The sequence below is a fragment of the Aricia agestis genome, chromosome 6 (assembly GCF_905147365.1).
Source record: "Aricia agestis chromosome 6, ilAriAges1.1, whole genome shotgun sequence".
In the NCBI taxonomy this organism is placed as follows: domain Eukaryota; kingdom Metazoa; phylum Arthropoda; class Insecta; order Lepidoptera; family Lycaenidae; genus Aricia; species Aricia agestis.
Window position 1 is genome coordinate 2,303,501 of NC_056411.1, and position 14,168 is coordinate 2,317,668.

The 14,168-nt window shown below is 35.1% G+C and overlaps 1 protein-coding gene across 2 annotated transcripts in view; it reads right to left on the reverse strand.

Moving 5' to 3' along the window:
• LOC121727993 (putative ferric-chelate reductase 1 homolog) overlaps positions 1-14,168 on the reverse strand; it is a 59,203-nt gene extending 45,035 nt beyond the window's left edge. For both annotated transcript variants that reach the window (XM_042116078.1, XM_042116077.1), the window contains exon 1: positions 13,992-14,168. The gene's annotated coding sequence lies outside the window, so the exon portion shown is untranslated. The remainder of the gene's footprint in view (positions 1-13,991) is intronic.

Consider the following 14,168-nt stretch of genomic DNA (forward strand, 5'->3'; position numbering starts at 1 on the left):
ATGTGAAAGCGCTGAAAAAGTAACTTTTTTTACTATTTTATGGGCAAATTCACGACGCTATACTGGGGTGTTGATCATACAAATAAAAAAATGCTTTTTCAGCGCTGCTACTTTTACAGTGTACTCTATATAAGGGACACATACACACTCTAAAGTATTACAAAATATATTATATGTAAGAATAACAGATTCTTAAACTTTTTTGGGGGCGGACGACATTTTTGACGGACCCCCCCCCAAAAATTATGTTTTGTCTGTGAATTAATTTCGTCATGATTGGTGTCTGATGTTATTTATTAAAACAACTCCCTCAACGCGGGCTCTACAAGGCCTTTGCGGAGTCCCAGGACGCGGAACAGGAGAATGGCTGGTGTATGCTGTATAGGACCACATTGTCTATGCTGTATACCTTGAGGTATAGTAAAATCTCCAGTTTATACTTTAAGTCAGTTTATGTAAGCTATTACGAACTACGTATTTATTTAACGGCTGAGAAGACAATGGGTTTTATAATGGCTGTTTACTTAACCGGTTCTTGAACTTATTAATTGCATTCTTGCTGATGACTAAACGTCATCCTTATCATCAGCGAAACCAATTTTCTGCATTTATTTTTGTAAAAAAAATCAGGATAAAACGTAAGGAAAAAAATAAACTACTCCTCTTTGGAAATTAGTCAATGAAGGCAAGAAAATGAGTTTTATGAGTTCCTTAGGATAGCGTTTGATGATAATGATATTAAAAAATGCATGGGGTCCGGGGGCACATAAGCTTTTTAGACAGATATCTAAAAAGCTTATTGAAGCTACCCGAGACCCCAGAGCCGGGAGCTACCTGGCACAGCGGATAGCCATTGCCATCCAACGTGGCAATGCTGTCAGCTTGCTGGGCACTCTGCCAGATGGGGACGACCTGGGGAAATTTTTCTTTTTGTAGCTTTATACTTTAAGTTTGTATATATTTGTATATTTTAGATTGTATTTTTTAGTGTTTAGATTGTCCGCTGTATCTTAGTTAATGTGTTTATTATATTTACCCTTTAAATTGTGATAAAAAATAGATTTTATTTTATTGGGAAAACTTACAGCAGATAACATTACCCCTATGGTAATGATACATATTAAATAGCAACATGCCAATAACAAGTTTTCGTTTTTAAAGATGAGAGAACAAAGGCATTTTCGCTGACTTATTAAAATTGCTTCAAGCCATTGATCATTTACAAGGTGCATATTTTTTCTATTAAGTAAAGGTACAATGACAAGGCATTATTTTTATAATTTAATCACGTTATATCTCATTTGTAGTACCAATGAAATAGAACACAATATTATCGAATTCGGAATAAAATTGTCGAGCCCATGTTAATTCACAAATCACACCAATGTCCTTAGCAAAGCAATGACGCGCATGACTAGCAATACAGAGTTCTGCATTGTGCAGGTTCTATCGGAGCTTCTACAAAAGTGACTCTTACGTTATTGAAATAAAGATCCATAATTCAGATGTAAAATAACTCCGAATGGTTTGCAGTCATCAGTCTTGGGCATCACGCGGAGGTTTTTTTTTTCTCTATTGTTTTTTTTTGTCTATTTAAGGTTAATAATAAAAGACTATCGGATGTAATATTTGAAGTTTTGTAATAATAAAACGATTAACCAAAATTTTTGGCACATCCGATTTGAAGTTTAATTGGGTATAGCTCTTATTTTCCTGTTCTGAGGTATAGCTACTTATTAAATATAGGCAAACACAATTTTAAAACCTACCTATTTAATCTTATATTCGAAGCGTTGTTTTTGCTAGTAAAACACGTTACCCCATGTGCTTAATATGAGATAAAAAAAGGTTTATTTCCAAGTGAAACTTAGATATGAATTTATAGTAATAAAAAAACTCTACCATCGTTTACTAAACTCGTCGAGAAAGACAAACTCGGTCTCTCGAACCTTTTATCAGAAAATGCTGGAAAATTACAGTTACTTTTAAGTACCTACAAGTTGCTGTGACATTCTGTTATACCTGTATCCTAGCCTTTAAAAAGTACAGTATCTATAGTTAATTAACATGGCAATGTTAGGGGCAGAGGCGTAGCTACCGCCGTATATCTGTCGTATATACGGTGCCCCCGGGCTAAGGGGGTTATTTTTTGCATTTTTGGAATCTTTAGCCTTTCTGTATCTGCCTATCTGTAAGTATGAAACCCTATAATATAAAAACAATATTGTTGATGATGACAATTATGACCAGTGAAATACTATGCCGTGCATGCTTTTAACACGAACTAATAAATGTAATCGATCGAGTGCAATGTTCGCCCTACTTTTGGACCCTGTACTAAAATATTCATACAAGAAACCTTTCTTACCACTGACCCCAATTCGACGACGCTTTGGGGTGGCGTGATACAATCAAATGTCAACTAAAATGACTATAAATAAGCTATTACTGTGGTATTACTCATGCTGGGTGACTTGAAGTTACAATAAGTATTTGATATATTTATTAAGTAGTAGATAGTACTTAAGTTTATGTGTTCAGTTACATTGATAGAGTACTAGGCCGTAGATTGTAAAGAAAAAAAAACCGTTTCATCTTAAGTTTACAATTTAGATTAAATTTATTCTGAGTTGCAAGTCTGTTCAGTTACACTTTTACATAACTTAATATTATTTTGTCCAGCTGTGATTTTTTTTGTTTACATTTAAATCAAAACGATTTAATACAGGGTCCCTGATTCAGACTTCAGACATAGCGGGGACCACGCACAATTAATTACAAGTGATTCTAGAGCCAGGGGGAGCCATACATAGATTCATAAAAGCTGAAAGTTTTTCTATTCATTTTCTCTATAGCGGTTAGAAAAACCAGTAACTATGGTGTAAGTAGTACAAAATGACAAAGATCTGACTACCCTGATTCTTACTGTAAAAGGCGTTATATTCTGCACTAAATCCCTTGGTTTAAACACGGGAACCGTCCAGTTTCATCGGAATTACCTATTAAACTTCTAATAGTATATCTCATTAGTCGGTTTAAGTTTCACTTTCTAACAGGTGACGTGAGTATGTGAGTTAAGGTCGACCACACGCGGCCTCTGCGACGTCCACCGACACGGAATGTTAAATGACCAATTGACCAGAATTTGTTAGTAATTGACCAATATAATATGTTCTAAGGCCGATTTTCTCGATATTTTACTTACTCAGTGTTTATTAAAAAACTCTATTAATCCGTCCATCGTGGGTATCGCAGACACAATAGATTTTCAATTGTTATGGCACTTGGCCTGCTGCGGCTTGGAGCTTGATAGGTTTAATTCATGCGCCAATCTTTGTAAACATAAATGCACGCTCAGTTCAGTTTCAATATTAACTAGAAATAGGCCTCGAAATACTTTATTTAAACACATGTACATAAATATTCATAAAATATTGGTTCATGCTTCATGGGATCGAAACTTTAATCAGTGAAAACAATTTTATTTAAACGTGTAGATCACCTTAATTGAAAACCAGACGGTTTCCGTTTTCGATAGTATCCGAATTTCAGGAACGTATTATTATGATTATAAAAATCATTGCTACAAATGTCTCTACCACATTCATGTAATTCTCAAAGCTTCTATCTGTATAATTTGTAAAAGGGTGAAGCCAAACGAGCGTAATTTTATGAGTCGCGAGTTGCGGAATTTCGGTCGCGTAAATTATTTTTCATACTGATCATGACTTACGCGCTTACACAAAATTACGCTCGTGTGAATCAAGTAGGAATTTTGTATGATACTGAATGCAGCAGAATTTTTGCCAACCGAAATTCTGCGACTCACGACTTACAAAATTACGCTCGTTTGGCTTCGCCCTAAGAATATCTAAAATTCTACAGTCCACTACTTGGAATAGTTACATACAAAAAGTGTTTACGGTGGTGCTTACCACTTCCAAGTTTTTGTCGAGGTAGCGACAATGCCGAGACGAAGCAAGGTCGAGGAACCAAGAGCATAATAGTCACAAATAGATCATTTTGTAATACTCTGTGTTTAGTAACAAACTAAATTATTTCTTAACTAAATTGTTACATAGTAAATAATAATATAAACCTCGGTTGCAAATTAGGTTGGGGCTGGGTTGAAAATAACTATTATCAGAGTAGAAATACATAATATATTAATATTATTTAACTACTTTATGTGGTTAAGATATTCCTTTCTTTAAATAAATAAAAAAAAAAAACTCAAGCTAACAGAAAACAAAATAATATCACTAAAGAATATTTTTGTAGCAAGCATTATAATTAAATTTTTTATACACCATAGTACATAGCAAGGTGATTTTAATTATAAATATATGTATATTATAATCATTATTCTCTGCACATTAGCAATTCAAATCCAACACTTAAACGTTAAAAGAGGAACCTAAAATTAGCACGCGATGTCGCGTGTAAATAAATTTACTTCTTAGAATATTTTATTGGGGACGATTAGTTTTTATCGCGGCATGCTGAAATTATTACTAGTATTAACTACTACCAGTATTAGTAGGTATAGTAAATCCATACTAATACTATAAATACGAAGTCTGTCTGTCTGTCTGAGTCTTTGTCTGTCTATTACCTCTGCACGCCCAAACCGCTGAACCGATTTAGCTGCAAATATAGCTTGGAGATACTTTAGTCCCGGGAAGGAACATAGGATACTTTTTAGTTTTTATCCTGGAAAATGTACGGTTTCCGCGCGATTGATGGCGTCATCTAGTGATAAATAGATCTCGAATGAATCTTGGTTTAAGAAATGTAAGCACTGTGAATTGAGTCAGAGGGAACGTTGAAAAAGTGAACAAGTAATGAAAATATCTGCCTTTTTCAATAAAATAATAACTAAATCAAATGCATCTAATTGGAATGTAATTTTTAACCGACTTCAAAAAAGGAGGTTATCAATTCGACGCGTATGTAATATGTATTGATATTTCCAGAACTGCCCAGTTTTGTATATGTTAATCTATAACAGCCTCTGAACAAATGTGCCAAATTTCAAACGTGTATGTATGTATGTTTTTATGTTTGTGAACGCGTATCTCCGGAACTACAAGTCCGATTTTAGTGATTCTTTTTTATTGTACCAGATATTGTTCAACTTAGGGAATACTGCAAGTTTCATCAAAATCGGTTCAGTAGTTTTTGAGATAGGGAATTTTAATTCTTAATTACGTACAATTTGAAGTCGTTTTTATTATCTTTTTAAAATACTATATTTTATTGTGATTGATTATAACAATTAACAACTGTTGTCTGTACTGTTTGTGTGAAATTTTAACTACTTGCAAATTATTATTGTTTTTAAAGACCTTGAAAATGACGATTTTCTTGTACAGAATTAAAATAGCAGCCTTAAAACTTCGGGATAAGCTATTTTTAAGAAAAAGTCAATAATATATTACGATACACAAAATCATTTTTATGAATTCTACTACTTAAATTTTTTTTTAAGAGCCTATGCTGTCCCACTGCTAGGCAAAGGCCTCCCCCAAAGTCTTCCAGTTCTGTCGATCCAACGCAGCCTACGGCCTACGGCCAACCTGGCTCGTATTTGTCAAGCTCATCGCGCCACCTTTTTCGAGGCCGGCCACGGCGGCGTCGTCCATCATCTGGTACCCATTCTGTGGTGATCTTCGCCCAGCGGTCAGTGGCAGCAGTGGCAGCTTTTATGCCGACGTCTGCAATACCAGTTTTGGAGCGCAATGTACTATTCTTATTCGGTCCGCTAGTCTGACCCCTACTTCAATTATTATAGTTTAATTCACTATAACGTAGGTTTTTTCTTAACGAAGGCACACAACAATTACGGAGTGTAGGCTGTCAGCTATTGATAGTCGTGGGAATAAGCTTCACTAATAACTTTTGGTACTTGTGTATAATTTACTTACGTGTTAAAGTTTCTCTAAGATGAACTTTGCCATGGTCAGATCTTAAAGGTTTAACAGTTAAATGTACTGAGTATTTAAAATACTATTAAATACCTACTCGTTTGTATTATAATAATTGTAACGCTGACGAACGGTCCGTGGTCTAGTGGTATAGAGCGCGGCTCTTGACTCGGAGGTCGTGGGTTCGATTCCCGCGGTTTGGTTAGGACAATGCAGGCTGATCACCTGATTGTCTGACAAGTAAGATGATGCGTCGGATGGGCATGTAAAAAGTCGGTCCTGCGCCTGATCTCTCGCCGGTCGTGTCGGTCTTCCGTCCCACTGGGTTACATGAGAGTAAAAAGGAATAGAGTGATCTTGTGTACTGCGCACACACTTGGGCACTATAAAATTACTCCTGCGTAGCTGGCCTGGTTTCAATAAAACCGGCCACTGTCACTGAAACCGGTGCGGGAGCTATTATTAATAATTGTAAGTCTTAGAAATCATCTGCATTAAAGCTGGAAAAATAATTCCAACATCTTATCATGAATATAGTAATACTTGAAGACATTTAAACTAGTAATGATCAATTTTTTTTTGTATGAGTTAGTGTAAACGATCGACTGATCGTTTACATTCAGCATTCACCACTTTAATCTTCAGAGTTCTATGTAGATCATTAAAATATCTAATTAAGGAAAAAGTACTACAATACTCATAAAGTGTCTTTCGGAGACTTCCGATCTTTGTCGATTTGAAATTATTCGTGTCACATTTCTTTTTCGAAGTTTCTTTCCTATTCAAACTCCGAACCTTAAGTCACAAGATCTGAGTCGAACATAGTTGAACACAATGATAATGATGACTGACTAATAGTGAAGAAGTAACCTAGCGTTGCTAAATGTACAATTTCGCGTCAACCTTCAACGACTCACTTAATAACTACACTTTTTAAACAATGTGAACCAAATCACACCTTAAAGTAGTCAATGTTAAGGTAGAATTTTATATGACAAGTGATTTTTGCCAATGTGTGTTTGGAAATTTCTCCGTATTTGAAATAATTACGATCGAAAATCAATGCTTTACGCAAAAGGCGTGTTCTCCAGTTCGTATTTGTTATTACTTTTAATTAAATTATTATAATAATATACTACAGTGTTGAATGACTTCATATTGATTACTCGTGTTACGTGTATATAAAAGAAACAAATAAATTATTATTTTAAATAAGTTCTATAATGAGTTGTAATAGAAGGTCACACATTTGTGGTTCGATAAAAATATTTTTAACTTTGCAACGTAAATAAATATTACTGCCACATAAATTGCGAAAATTTATAACTTTATTCTTTGAGCAAAAGGTCTTAAATATAGTTGTATACCTAAAACATCAACATAATATATTATATTTTATGCGAACTAGGAACTGGTAAACACACTTAGAATTTCGCAGGCAGTGCACGCGTTGATGTCGTCTACTCAATATCTAGAAAGTTTATTGTGTACAGAGAAAATGTTTGACGTTTAAACTTTTACATCATGCTTCTACATAATATAAGATGTTATGTAGATACTATAATCATATATTTGCGTTAAGCAGGAGTTATTGGGAAAAATGTCAACAGCTAGTGTGTTTTTAATGGATATGGTTTTTGTGTCCTTAATGCAAAATCTTCAATATTTTTCCCAATAGTACACTGCAAACTTTAGGAACATACTTCAATCCTTAATAATCTTTATTTAAAACTTTAGCATCTACATCTGCATTATTTGTCCTTGTACATATTATTTAACTGAAATAATATCTAGATTCTTAGTCTCGTAATAGAGAATTTACTTTCACTACGTAATTCAGTACGTAATATTTTTTCTTCTACGTTTAACGCGAAAGCGAGTTAAAATATTCATTAACTTAATTATTTATGTTAAGGTAAAGTGTAGGTTTTTCTTACAACTTTGTTATTGTTGAGTATTTTTCAAAACGATTTTCCTTATAACTTGTCCTTGCAAGTAACCACCCACTTTATATTCCAAATTGAAAACCATAAATCATTGTCAGTACCGTAATAAGTGATAATCTTCCTGACACAGGCGGGTGAAAGGAAAACCTCAAAGAAATAGCGTAGTCCCCTGCAAGTCTCTATTTGTGGACCATTACAGGGCTGGTTTTTTTGGTGTTGGTAGTGCTGAAAAAATTGGCGCCCCTTTTGTTTGCCTTCATCGCCCCTTTTTATGTAGCACCCTGGGTGGTCGCCCAGCGTCGCCCCCCCCTAACGCCGCTACCGTGGATAAGCTATATCTTTCCATTCATGTTTCCATTCCATTCATTATTATATTATTTTATCCAGGTCCATTTCATTATTTTATTCGTAGTTATTGTTGAATCCTACATTACACTATACAAATTATGTTTATGAATACCTTGTAAGTCGTACAATGTTATTGGATCAAATAATGACGCAAAAATAACAGGCATCTAGCAGAGCTTAGAATGTACAACAATATTAACACTTATTGCCGCACTCAGAGACGAATATTCTTAATTCAGAGACGAAGCATCAATCAATGTAAAAACCCGCTAGAAACTGCGCGACACACCTAGAGGGAAACCCTGCGGCACGCACGGACCGGTTGTGCCGACTGCCGGGGCACCTGTTAACCTTCAACTGACTCACGGGGCAATATCACTTTTGTGTATCAGTCCACGTCAATAAAACATTGAGAAGTTCCGGTTTTTAACCCTCGATTAAAGCTATAAAACAAAAATTTACTTATTAATGAATCGTTGAAGGTAATTTATTACGAAATTTGAAAAACTGTAATACCTGCTTTATGTAAAATAACATACAAAATATATATACTTATACAATTTTCAAACAGATTGTATATATTTTGTATCTTATGTACGTCGTGTTTATGAGTGATATGAGACATCATAGCTCTTAAACATATTATGGACTGATTACTATAATATATTTAGTCATTTTTTTAAATAAAATAAGGGGGCAAACGAGGAGAAACAGGTCACCTGATGGAAAGCAACTTCCGACACCCATGGACACTCGCAGCATCAGAAGAGCTGCAGGTGCGTTGCCGGCCTTTTAAGAGGGAATAGGGTAATAGGGGAGGGTAGGGAAGGGAATAGGGGAGGGTAGGGAAGGAATAGGAGAGGGTAGGGAATGGAAAAGGGTAGGGGATTGGGCCTCCGGTAAACTCACTCACTCGGCGAAACACAGCGCAAGCGCTGTTTCACGCCGGTTTTCTGTGAGCCCGTGGTATTTCTCCGGTCGAGCCAGCCCATTCGTGCCGAACCATGGCTCTCTCATTTTTTTTAAACGGGCTTTGGCCACACATTTCCAGCACTGTATCTCCTGTGTCGCCAGGATCGACAGCGGTATCCAACCACGAAAACCTTTTGATATGATCTCGATGATGTCCCGAGGGACATGCTAAAGCTGTCTTGGGACCCGCAACGAAATTAATCAGAAGAAAATAAGAAGAGTAGGAAGAATTCCAGATTCCCTCAAAGAAAGTCAAAGAACTGAAGGGGAGAAGCACCACGGGAATAAACGTTAATAATAATAGTGACTACTACGCTAGAGCTAAATTAATTTATTGTGTTAGACTGTCAACTGCTCTCTCATGTTATCTATAGGTCTACCAGAAATTTCTTTTCTCACTTTTTCCATCAGATCCTGGTAGACCTATAGTAAATATAGTTATTTTTAACTGACTTCAAAAAAGGATGTTATCAATTCGACGCGTATGCATCTGAGCAAATATGCCAAATTCCAAAAGTGTTTTGTAAATTATGTATGTTTTTATGTTTGTGTTCGCATATCTCTGGAACTACAAGTCCAATTTGAGTAATTCTTTTTTGTTGCAGGTAATAGGGATTGTTCAACTTAGGGAGTAGTGCAAGTTTATTTTCTTCTTTTGTTTGTAAATTTTATATAATTCTTATCAAATAACAAATATACTAATTTTAAAAACGTAGTAATTTTTTAAAACAAATAAACAAATAACATACTTTATATTCATAATAAAAGAGATAGTTCAAGTAGTACAAACATTTTAAATTACAATTTCGTTATAATAACATATTAATTTATTATGTAATTTAGTTTAAATGTTTTACAATTAAAATAGCATCGTATCTGTATATTATAAATTGTAATATTATTGTAATTGATAATAATAAAATTAAAATTATAGAAAAAAAAGTTTCCCTACTAATATAACAATAGCTAGTATGCAAATCTGTTTTAATATTTTCGTGAACAATGTAAGGAACTTGATAATTGCTGTACCACAGTGATGTCAGCAACCAGCACAGGCTATAAGCTGCGCAGGCTTTCAAGGAGAGGTCATAACTGAGTGATATATAGCAGCTAGCTAAATAAATTCCATGGCCCTACTACATGAGTTGTTATTGTATCAATATCAATGATTTGAACAATAAAATATTGTTTAGTCATTGTCGAGTTTCGGGCAGTATTATAATGCTAGAGCTTATCTACTTTAACTGTTTCATTGACCAATTATTTTTCATTTGGAGTAGTATATTTAAAAAAAAGTATCCTACCCCGGGACTCAAATCTCCATATCTCCATACTCAGCAAAATCAGTTCAGCGGTTTCGGCGTGAAGAGGTAACAGAGTACAGACAGACAGACAGATACACTTGCGCATTTATAATATTATTAGTATGGTTTTTGTGTGACTAGAGAGTTACTTTATGTTGCACCTATTAATAAGATTACTTATTTTGGATGTTGGGCGTTTATTCATCTATATACGACATTGGAAAATACCCCGGCCTTTTTCATCATCATGTCATGTTTAAAGAAACATTCGGGCTTATTAAGCATTTAACAGCATTTTGTCCATCTCACATCTCATCTGCACACAATTATTATTGTGTTAGAGGGGCAGCTCGTGTAGTTCTCACGACGTCGGATGTGAAGCTTCCGACAACGAGCAGGAAATATAAAACTCAATGACAAAATATTTACTAATCACTACATACTTAGCATTCTGAAAGCCTCAGCATTCTTAGGTTGGTCACGGTCAGGCTGGGTAGAATAATTTTCAAATAAAAATTTTAGAAGACTCGGGAAGCGAGATACGTGTGCAACGAGGTACAGTTGTCGAGTGTTTAGTCTATTTACCTAGTACAACTTTTGTCAGTAGACAGTAGAGACTTTGAGGCTACGTATTATTATATACAAACTTTCATCCCCTATTTGAACCCCTTGGGGTTGGAATTTATCAAAATCCTTTCTTAGCGGATGCCTACGCCATAACATCTACCTGCATTGCCAAATTTCAGCCCGATCCGTCCAGTGGTTTGGGCTGTGCGTTGATAGATCACTATGTCAATCAGTCAGTCAGCCACCTTTGAGTTTTAATTATATAGATTACACTTTTAGAACTTTAAACTTATTTGACCTTATAAATTAGCTTAAATAGTAACTTTTTCAATATGAATTTTATCAATTAAAAATGTACTGTAGTTATTTTTTTCCTCATTTCCAGTTTCAGATGGATGTTGATGCGTCATTTGCCTCGTAAAACTTATTTTTCTTATTAATGGTGTGAATTATTTCTAGGTCGAAAGTTTAATTTTCCTGGACTACTCGATGACTTAACTATATTATGGCTATATACATAAGCATCAATAGATTCTACCTCTATTGTGTATAGCCTAACTTTTTCACCCTCGTTAAACGGTCTGTCGGCGGCTGCCAAGGTCTCGCGTAGTCACGGCGTGCGCTGAGACGTGTCAATGACATAGATAACAGTCAATTAACGTTTTCACACCAAACGAAAAAAACCGGTTGTCTTGTGAACTGATTTACTAATATACGATCATAGATGACGTAGTATATATTGTATATAATAGACTATCTTTGTACTAGATCGCTTGAATTAAACGTATTATTTTAAACAGACTTTGGCCCACCACCGTATTTCATGTGTCGCCAGGCTCGACAGCGGTATCCGATCACGAAAACCCTTTGATAATAATAATATTATGTTCTCAGGGTGCCCGAAGGACATCCTCAAAACGGTTTTGGGAGTTGGGACATGTAAAGAAATTAAGGTCCAAGTGAATTGAAGGTATCACTTTGACGACCTCTGTGGCTCAGTGGTCAGCGCGATGGTAGCTGAGGCTGGGGGTCGCGGGTTCGAATCCCGCCGACGGAACAAAAAGTTTTCAAAGTTCCTGGGTCATGGATATGTATTAAATATGTGTGTTGTGTATGATATAATAAAAATCTTAAATATATTATGTACTAGCTGTTGCCCGCGATTTCGTCCGCGTGGACTTCAGTTTATAGCGCGCGATGTCAACAAAATTGGTGTCAAAAGCTTTTATAAAAAAAAACCCTGGTACCCCTTAAACCCACTGGGGTTACTGCACATAATATTTCATTTTTTTTTTAATTAAACTTTATATTTTATGCCAAATTTTAAAGCTTATTTAGCCACCCAATTACACAACTTTACCCATAAACTATTTATCATTGCTAGGTTTAAGGGTACGTCACTATATAATAAGTACTGACATATTAAATAACGTAAAAAAGATATATCAGTCGCATAAAATCGACACTCAAAAGTATGATGATACCACCTCTTATAGAAAGATCTTGGGCAAGCGTTAGCGCGATGTAAGAGACGCACGGCGCCATCTATTATGCATTTTTGGAACTAAGTTAATTTGAACAAATTTTCGTATTTTCACCCCCTTACAACCCTTTTTTCCATTAAAAAAGTAGCCTATGTCCTTTCTCAGGCTTTAGACTATCTGTATACAAAATTTCATTACAATCGGTTCGGTAGTTTTGGCGTGAAAGCGAGACAGACAGACAGACAGAGATACTTTCGCATTTATAATATTAGTATAGATAGTATAAAAGTATTAAATATATTTTCCGTTGTTTGGTACGGTCTGTAACACAAGTCCTTCAGGTACTTACCACGGGGCCAGACTGACGTGGTGTGAAACGTCCATAGATATTATCACTGTATATAGGTGATTTCAAATGACAAAGAACAGAGCAATGCAGTATCATGGCGCATTCTTGTAAATCTTGTATATATTTATATTATAATTTGTGTTTTCCACCAATTTGATTAAAAAACATGTAAAAAACACACCGAGTTACGCTACTATTAACTATAGCTGTGTATGTGTCATGCCATTTTTTGCCTTTAACTACTAATTATTCTCAGCAAACTTATTATTGTTTGCTGCCATTAATAATTATTCTATACTCAAGTTCACTTTTTTACCTCGGAGTAAAAAAGTGACTTTTATGTAGTTGGAATAAAGACCATGTCAGAGGTAATACACCTTTAAACGCACTGAACTTTACGAAATGCACCACTTGATTGTTACTATACTACCGGTTATTACTTCACTATGACGGCTTATAATTTTGTAGAAAGTAAATAAATATAAATAAAATATCTTTTTATTCAAAATGGGTATCATGATACACTTTTTGGTGGAATACACAAAGGAACGTACAGTCATTTTTAAATGATGATAATGATTAATGATGGTTGTACAAAAACCTGCAATATTACTCAAATGTGCTGTTGTTGTATCTTTTTTTAAAATTAGAGGCAAACAAGCAAACGGGTCACCTGATGGAATGCAACTACCGTCGCCCATGGATACTCGCTACATCAGGAGAGTTGCAGGTGTGTTGCCGGCTTTTTAAGAGGCAATACGCTTATTTATTCAAGGTTTGCAGGTCGTATTGGACAGGAAATATTGCTGGTGACAGTATTATTTTGTCAAATATGTTGATTTTATCATGACGTATGGCGATTTTAGGGCACTTCGATCGAAACCAAGAGTAATCTTCTCTTGGATCGAGGGTAATTAACGTTTTTTATCACAAAAATATTGTCGGACACATGAAATTAGAGTAAAATATTTGTGTAGAGTTTAAATTTTCTTTTACTAGAATTATTCTTCTAGATTTCCATTAGATGTTGATTTATTTTATCTCACGATGGTTTTTTCCTCGTATTTATATGGTGTATCCAACGGTATACTCACCAAAACCTGTATTTGTACCTCCACACACGATCTCACAATAACACACTCACACTACGTTCCTATTAACACTTCACAAACGGTAATAAAACCTGCTAAACATTTAAAACGTTATATAAAAGTTATTGTTTATAAGTTACGCAAATAAGACAACGAGAGACATGAGCTCCCTCCAAAAGC